Below are 9,672 nucleotides of genomic sequence, written 5' to 3' on the forward strand. Positions count from 1 at the left end.
TGTGAGTTTAAAAGTAGCACTTCTTTGCTTTAAATAGTTTATGAATCCTAGCTGGGTTTGTATCCCACACACCCAAGCCAAAGGAGATCTATTAATTCCAGAGTTTTTTCATGCAGTAGTAAAGCCATGATTTTATTTGCACAAGTTGCGTAAGATGTTAGGCATTTTCCTCCTTGCATTTCCACCCCTCAACTCCATACACAATTTAACAAGGCATTGGTTTATTTCCAAAAGCCCTGACCAGAACCAACGCCAACTGCATAAATATTTTGTCACTTTCACAAATGTCACCACTAGAGTCAACATTTAGGATGGAGTTTTTTTGGGGCTGGGTTTTTTAAACATGGTTTCTCCAGGATGATGTATGGATAGCTCTTAAAATAATAACAGGAATACAGGCCTTTTTAACTAGGCTCACCTCGGTGCAGAGGCATTGCTTTAAAGGGTGAAGAACCCTACTCAAGGACATTTAATAGCATGTGCTCATTTATTCTTCCAAGGGACTTAACTGGCAAAGAGGGAGAAAAGCACTTGCTGGGGGAAGTCAACACAGATTTGGCACCTACTCCGAAGCCCATTGAAGGCCATGGTGACTTCAGTGGGCTTTGCATCAGGGTCTTAGTCCCCTTCTCCTATAGACTTCAGTGGGGTTTGAAACTTATCTCCACCATTCTCAGGTGCTAGCCACTCAAGAGTCAAGAGAAGGGGATGACCTAATTCAAATCTGGCTTCCCACTGTCTTATGGACAGGGAATGTGTGTGTTCAGCCTGAGGAGACCATGCTTTGTTTTGAAAGTGGCATTCAGTCCCCAAGGGCTGATGCTGCAGTCCTCCTAACCCTGAAGCGGAGGTTGTGTAAGGTCTCCATGCTTCCACCTATGCCAGGGCCCACTCAAACTCCAAAGTCTCCCTGCCTCCCACCCTGAGCGTTCTATGATGCCTCCCATCCTCCCAGAAGCCGACTTTCTTCCCTGCATGGTTGCCTCCAATGCTAAGATGTCATGGGCTTGTCCTGACCAGTTGGCCATCCAGACCTTTCATGGTAGGCCTCCAAGTCTGTGCATGAGAGGTACAGTCCTTGGGCCTTGCTTCTGTTCTTGGGGGCTTCTCAACTGCAGATGCTCACAGCAGTTTTCTGAGCTGCCATGCAACCAGCGTTATGAGCTCAGTTCCTTTTGTTCAGCTAAAACCACCCTCAACCCAGCGCCTTCCCTCGCCTCCCACCCCCAGCCTTAGCTGGTTTCTTGTCTGCCTGCAGGTGCTATCCCTAAGCACAGCATCTGCTCTGGACCACACAAACCCCAAACGGGCTGCTGAGATATTTTCAAACACCTCCTAAGCGCCATCTCCCATATATCGACACTGATGTAACCCAATACCTCCTCAGTCATACGATTCCAGCCTCCCTGCCTGGTGGGCCTCCTTCCATACACGGGACAGGAAGGCTCGTGAGAGATCTGACAAAAGTCCTGAGTGGGGTTCTCCACCCTACCTAACTTAAGCAGCACAATGAGAATCAGGAACAACTTCCACAGGTGAACCCAAGCTTCCCAGTAAATTCTCCAGCAGACCAGTTTTTCATTAGAACAGAGCAGCTTTAGTTCAGCAGAAGAATGTCAACAAGTCCTAAACATCTGAGAGCAGATGGGAGTGAGATACCATTAATTATTATTAAATGGAATCCTTAACCTGCAGGAAAGCAAAAGTTCTTATAGGATTGCCAAGAAAACCATGCTAGGACTTTCCAAATGGGTATGACTGACTGTTTATAGCTGGAGAACTCGTAGGGCAGGGGAAAAAATGGCTTGCTCTCAGCAGGTTTTCTTTTCTATATTTACCCTCACATGAAATGAACACTATTGCACACTGCAGCGTTTATTCCCTGTGACTGGGGAAGCAGGAGAAGAAACTAACAGACCACAGCACATCAAATAAGTGGTTAATTTGATGCCTGTGTTGGGTGGCGAGGTGAAGAGGGAGTCCCAAGTTTCTGGGCAAAATACAGGTCCTGTATCATCCAAAGCCGAGTCTCCGTTACTGTGGTGAGTTATAACTTCCATTCAATCACAGCAGTGGACTTCGGTTTTATTGATCCCAGTTTGCATTCATTGTTAGACACTGTGTTCCCATAGCCACCTTCTGTGGGTGCTGACTGATGTATCAGGTAGCCAGGATGGGCAGGGATGGATTTTTTCTGTTTGCTAGAAGCTGGGGATGGGCAACAGGGGATGGATCACATGATGATTTACCTGTTCTGTTCATTCCCTCTGGGGCACCTGGCATTAGCCACTGTCAGAAGACAGGATACTGGGCTGGATGGACCTTTGGTCTCACCCAGTATGGCCATTCTTATGTTCTGGCCCCTATCACTGAGTGCCTAATGATCGTTAAAGGTTTTACCTTCCCAGCATTCCTGTGAAGTGGGGATGTGCTATTATGATGGGGAACTGCGGTACAGAGGCTAAAGGTATGTCTACACTGCAGTGTATGCCCAGGCTCAGACTTGGGTTTCAACCCAACCCCCCTTCCATCTATACACAAATGCGTCTTACTCGGGCCAGTAAGCCCTCAGGATGGAGGCCACAGAACTCAGCAGGAGGGGAGGGTTGGAGCTCAACTCCCAGTGGGACTCGAGTCCCAACTCAATCATTTTGCAGTGTGGATGCAGTGCCGGCCCAGTTCCCAGACTTGTGCCCTGAGAGTCCACCAACGTTATCCCACAATCCCCTGGGCCAGTGTCCTTTGGCTTTTCTAACCCAAGACTAGCCAATCGACTCCTAGGAAACAGAACCCCCCCCCCCCAACTCCCCCCGCGTTTGAGTACAGCTGCTCAGCATTTAACTCTTCCATTTTGTTCTGACTGCTGTCCTGCAAACAGAGTGAACTGTCTCCTGCATTAGCAAAGGCCACCGACAAGAAGTTTTTTGCCAAGTATGCTGCTACTAGGTCATGGGACCACAGCCAGATTCTGGTAAATCCACCACCACCACGACCCCCGCAAGCCCAAACCCCTCCCCATGCTTCAAAACCAGAACATCTACACAGCACGAGCACAAGTCTGTCGACCCAGGCTCTGAAACTCACTGCCACGGGTTCTGAAACGCAGTGTAGATGTAGCTTTGGAGTGCCGTGTAGAGCTGGCTGACTTGGCTCCGTATTGAAATGCCTAACGTCAACTCACTCTGTTCTCGTTGGATGAAGATTTGGTTTCTATGCACATGCCTGATTTGAGAAGTTCACTAAAGATCTGAATGGGCATAATAATCACTGGGCCAGATCCTCAACTGGTGTAAACCGAGACAGCTCCATTGACTTCAAAATGCTCTGAACAGACCCAGGAGGCACTTAGCATCCCAAGGGGACTGACTTGGTTTACATGTCACTATCTAAATCTTAGCACAAGGCTGGCCTCTCAGCTGTGAAATCTCCTCCCCATAATCCCAGCAGACTCAAGAAACAAGAGGAAGGGGATATCACATGACCCTCCCATGCTTATTTTCACATCACATGGCCCAGTCAGTCATATCTGCTCAGCTCACCAAATTCAAATCTGAGCTTGACCTCAGCGTTACCTTGACGTTTACCAGCTAGTAATGCGAAGAGCTTTGTAACAGCTACATGCAGAAAGGGGTTCACAGAAAGATGGAGTGGAAGAGTTTTGGCCCAAGCAAATTCACTCCTCAGCTTCAGAAGAGCCCATCCCTCTCATAATCTAATAAATCTCCCAATGCAGAGAGCATTTGCAGCTTTTCGGGTTAAAGAAATGCAGCCTCTCCTACTTCCTTCTGCAGTGCCCCAACCCCTTCCTGACATAGCGTCATTTCAATCAGCTGACCGCTTAGAACAAGGAGTGATCACGATCAACCATGGGAGCTCAAGAGAGACAGACACATGGCCCTCTTCACAAACAGGGTCATGCACATAAGACCCACACTCCAGTAGCAGTAAAGCAAAGGCTTTGACACTGGTAACGACCACAGCCAGTCAGTCAACGACTTCTTAAGCCTCTGGGTCCATCACGTTATTGTCCACCTGCTGGAAAATGGCAAATCCCGGCATTAATAGGCTAAGTCCTCTAATGTTTTAGTTTCTCAAACATCATAAACTTATTTTACACTATTATTTCCAAAGTCTGAACAGTGGGCAAGGCGCTGGTCAGATACATATGAAGACGAGGTCTCTGCCCCAGGGAAGTTCCAATCTAGCATTATCCCACAGTAGGTTCTAGTTTCTGCCCGGACATACACCCCACTGATTTTCACAGGGCTGCGCATAGTGCAAATCAGGCGAGGATTGGCCCCTCCAGAAGTGTCACCTTTTTCTCTCCCGGATCTTTGCTCCTCCTTGAATCTCCTCTGGGAATAATATGCTGCAACAGCAGAGTTCACTGAATGAAGTCCACTCTTTTTGCCCAGCTACCCATGGGAACGCTAGCATTTTGGATTCCATCCACATGTCACCACAGGGCACCATCTGCAATGTCTCGTCATGATGCTCCTGGAGCTGCTGTCGTGCTGGGGGATAGCCTGGAGTTCTCTGGCACTCCTTCAGTGTTCTGTCGGAGCTTCCCTTAATTCCCACCCCACAGCATGATGTCCCCTGAAACTAAGCCCTTCACAAACACAGGGTGATTCAGTTCAGCACCAGATTGTCCGCTCACACGCCAACAAAAGACAGGAGTAAGTCCAGAGAAGTCCATGGTATTAAAGAGGGGTGAGAGGGGAACCAGGCTCATAGAGTATTAACAGGCCACATTTGGTGCAGGCATACGGGGGTATAACTCCAGTGAATTCTGGAGAAGTTAGCCCGTTATTATTTAAATTGTGATAGCGCTAGGAGACCCAGTCAGAGACCAGAACTCTGCTGTGCTAGGTGCTGTGCTAACACAGAAGAAAGAGGCTTTCTCGGTCCCGAAGAGCATACAGTCTAAGAAATAGGGATTGGAGTCTTGAAAGGCAAACCGTTCATTTCTGCATTCCTTGATTCCTTGTCTATTCTTCCATCATTCTGCTGATCTCACACTCAACACCAGCTCTTTCTCACACAGATTTTTTTAAAGCTGCAGGAAGGATCCTAAGATTCTAGCCCGGGCCTCAGGAAATCCGGTTGCAAGTGTCTGCTCTGCCACAGACTTCCTGTATCACCTTGGGCAAGTCATGTAGCCTCTGTGCCCAATCTGTAAAAACAGCGGTAATAGCACTGCCCTACCACACTGGGGGGCTGTGAAGATAAATACATTTAAAAAGATGGACACGCTACTTCAGTAATGGGAGAGGGCTAGAGACAGACGTGAAAATAATTCAGTACATTATAATAAACAAACAATCAAATGAAAGGAGACGCAGCAATCCTGACTCAGCCAGTGCAGAGACTCAGCATCTTCCCTAATGCTCACAGAGCTCATGGGGGAGATGCGTAGGGGCCCACGCAATCTTGAGGGCAGGGGGATAGTGGTGCTGGAGTGGTCTGGAGTGCTGCTCTGGCACCTGAAATCCGTTCCAGCACTTGGCACATGGAGTTACAACGCCAATCAAATTTAGCCCCATCACCCCTCTGTAATACCAGATGGAAGGGCAGCCGGACTAAATTTCAGTCGTGTTGCAACCCTGTGCACCAGGTCACAACACCAGTCAAATCCGGCCGGCCTCCCAACACTCCCTTTCTGCCATGTACACGCACGGCTGCACAGCAGTAGCTACTTCACGCGTAAGAAGCGTGGCTGGCACCTGCATTCCACTCCACCAGCCAGGCCCTCCTACCGGATTGCCCTGGCCTCTCTCGGTGCTGCAGGAAGCCTGGAGCCGAGGGGTAAGGAATGGAGCCGGGCTGGGGAAAAGGGAGGCAGTGCAGCTGGGTCTCGCTCCACCTGCTGGAACCTGTGGCAGCTGCTCTTGGTGCTGGAGACAGGCAGGATGCATCGAGCCAGCAGGGAGGATAAAGAGCAGGATGGGGGAGGTAGGGGTCAGGGCACAATTTAGGTAGGGTGGGAGTGGGACAGGGCACCTGTTTATGGTCCCATCCCAGGGTGCACGGAGATGGCTGCAGAGAGGCTGTTCCCTGCCACTGGTAACAGCATCCAGGGGCTGGTGGTGCTGAAGCAAGCTCCTGGCTGCCTGGTCCAGCAGGGAGCTACAGCAGGAGGAGGGATGCAGAGAAAAGGAGCCCGTGCCATGGTTGGAGCCAGGGTACCCGGTCCATGTGCTCAGGGCTGAGCTGGCAACTCCACCCCAGGGGCCCTGGAGTGGGGGGAGGAAGCAGGATTAGATGAGGGGGACAGAGAGGGGTTGGATTTTGGAGATTCTCTCGTGCATGACAGAGCAGTTGAATTGGCATGTTTGATGGAAATAAGAGTTGTACTCATTAAAATTTGAGGGAGGGGGGCCCCCACAATAAAAACCAGCACGGGCCCATCTTTCAGTTCCACCCCCGCTCCAGCCATTGAAATTGCACTTCAAAGCTTCGGTCACACTTCACTTGGATTACACTTCACTCCACCGCTCCCCAAAGGCTCTGCAAGGGCTTATTTCACAGACAACTGCCCATGGGGCATCAAATTGGAACAACACACCTAATTTGTCAGCTCCATGGCCCTGTATGTCTTCTGCCCTAAGAACGCTGGAAGGCACAAGAAAGAAAAGAGTGAGAGCTCCTATAGCTCAGCCATTCTTACTCTCATCACATGGTCATCTTCTGAATTTGAAAACAAGCTAACCGTGATTTTCCCAGGTGGCACAGAACAGATGCAGAATAGTCCAGAAAGGAACTGAAAGAAACTGTTTTAAGAAAGGTGTATTAAAGAAACTGCAAATAGATCCAATAACTGTGACCCAAATGTTGAGGCCGTTATGCCGTAAACTCCCCGCAACACCAAAGAGTGTTTTGCTTGAGTCAGGACCAACTAGAATCTTAAGCCTAAGGATTTGGCCCTGATAATCCATAGGAAAATGATGCCACTGCAACTCTTCAAAACATCTTTTAAAGTAATGTATGTTTGTCTTTTGAAATCAATGTACGGAAAGCTCTAAGCAATGCCGTGGGACAACTCTGCCAATCCAACTTGAGATACGGACACAGCCCTCAAGGGACTTTCATCCAAGCAGCACAACTTGTGCGATCTTGCCTGGGAGCTAACCCGTGCTACCATGACTTCACTGCTATTGTGAGTGGAGCTAGCTCGATCAAAGCTAGCTCAGGTGCAGGGGCGGCTCTAGCAATTTCGCAGCCCCAAGCAGGGCGGCATGCCGCGGGGGGCGCTCTGGCAGTCGCCGGTCCCGTGGCTCCGGTGGACCTCCTGCAGACGTGCCTGCGGAGGGTCCGCTGGTCCTGTGGCTCCGGTGGAGCATCCGCAGGCACGCCTGCGGGAGGTCCACCGGAGCCGCCTGCTGCCCTCCCGGCGACCGGCAGAGCGCCCCCCGTGGCATGTCGCCCCAAGCACGCGCTTGGCGTGCTGGGGCCTGGAGCCAGCCCTGCTCAGGTGTATCTATATGTGCAGCAGTCCCACTCTGACTGCAAAGTCTGCTTCATTTATGCAGGGAGATGTATTCACTGCCAAACAAAGCCTATAACAACCTGCACTGCTATAGCTCATTCCGTCCAAGGATCTGCAGGAATTTACAACTATGAATGAACTAACCCTCAGAGCACCCTGGAAGGTTCTCTTCCATTTTCCTCACCCCAAAGACGACAACCATGTGCTAGCTTAGGCCCCTGGCAGGGCTGAAACCCTGCAAGCTGCTATGGTTACTGACCAAGTATTAAGCATGTGTGTGTGGGGGGAGCATACAAGCCTTGTTTAGAGCCAACCAAGGCAGACCATTAAAAGAGTAGATGAACCCACCAATTAACAGCAGAGCTGGTTGGGGATTTTTTGACAAACTGCGTTTTCCTCACCCAAAACTGCCAATTAGCCAAAACCAAAATTGTTTGTGAAACAGGGACAATTTCAACAAATCTCCCAACTCAAAACATTATTGGGGGGTGGAGGGGAATTCTGAAATGGTTAAAAAAAAAACAACCCACCATTTTGACATTTTCTAAATTAAAAGTTCCAGCATTTGTTTTTAGTGGAAACAACTTTTTGTTTTGAAATTTTAGTCAATTTAGACTAAACAAAAGGTTTAAAAAGGTTAAATCAAAATGAAACGTTTCAAAATTATCGAAAAAAAGTTTTGATTGACCCGAACCGATTTTGGGGGGGATTTCTGGTTTGTGAAAATTCTCAATTTCAACTTTTTGCCCTATTTTGAGGTAGGAAAAGTTTTTAATATCTCAAAGATTTTCACATGTGCTGTTTCCTATCATCCAACTTTCAGGTCCTCTTCATCAGTTGCACGTTAAAATCACTGAATCTAGCTGGATGGCCATATTAGGCACTTGGTTCCCCATCTGTAAAATGGGGCTAATCATACTGCATTTGTCCTACCCTATCTGTTTAAACTGTAAGCTCTTTAGGGCAGCAGCTGCAGATATGTGTTTGTACAATGCCTAGCACAACGAGTCTTGATTAGTCAAGAGCAGACCTGGGCACAAAACCCGTATCTCCCAGCTCTCAGTTCTATGCACCAGCCCTCAGATAAAACCTTCCAAAGATTTTTCTCTCCGAGAGAGAGGACTTTAGTCCTCAAAAGAGAAGGAGTGGAATTTCTAATTCAGCTGAAGCAGCAGCAGTGCAGATTTTGAATCCACTCTTTTCTGTGAACGGGGGCCGACGATGTGATGCCAATTAAGCTTTAACATTCCCTGTTCGGATATGTTTGCTTTTTTGTAAACAGAGACACGGAATTTTTCTTGGCCACTGCTACCGCTCACAGCTCTGTGGACTGTACCCTCTAAGCATTTGCTCCCAGGTGATTTGGATCAGGATATACCAGGAAGTTTGCTTTTCGCTGCCTCAGTCAACGAGTGGGTGTGTAAACACTGACCAATTTCAGTGAAGGTTCGACGCCTTTAAATGGGGACTTTCACGTTAGTCAGACTTTAAAAACCACATCGTATTTAAACAAAAAATCCATTTCCCTTTCCATCAGCTGCAGCAGCCACCGAAGATATTTTTGTTTGAACAAGTGGGTCCCTCCCACCCATTACCTCCTCCCATGCAATAGGCTGGCTGGTGAAGTCATAAGGCTGGATTTACAACAGCGACAAGGGTTTGTCAGGACAAAGGCACTGTAGATCCCACATGAAGGAGGATGCCGACAGCATACAATTTTCTCTGCACATAAAACATTGGGTGGGGGGAATGACTCTCCCCTGCATGGCGGCAGCTTTGTGTCACTACACTGATGCAAAGCTAGTTTAGCTGGCTGCTGGGGGGAATCTTCTAACAGAGGGGAATCCTGGAGCCACAAAAGCAGCTCCTATGCCACCCACTGCAGCATAAAGGTGCGTCCCAGTTGTGCCTGCCCCCTGGTGATCCCCAGCTGTTGTAATGGTCGCTGGTGGCCATTGGCAGGAACTGACTTGGTCAGATGCCCAGTTGCAAGGGGGACCTTTGTCGTCACCACTACTCTGCTACGCTGAATGCTCCTCACCGACAGCTTAGGATCAGTCCTTTATAGCTGGGATTTCTGAAGGAACCTAAGAGAGTTGGGTACTCCAATCCCATTGAAAAAAGATAGGGTGTGGGTACTTAGCGCCTTTGACATTCCCAGCCTATGTTTGTACGGGCCAGAT

This window comes from Mauremys mutica, chromosome 4, assembly GCF_020497125.1.
Source record: "Mauremys mutica isolate MM-2020 ecotype Southern chromosome 4, ASM2049712v1, whole genome shotgun sequence".
Lineage (NCBI taxonomy): Eukaryota > Metazoa > Chordata > Testudines > Geoemydidae > Mauremys > Mauremys mutica.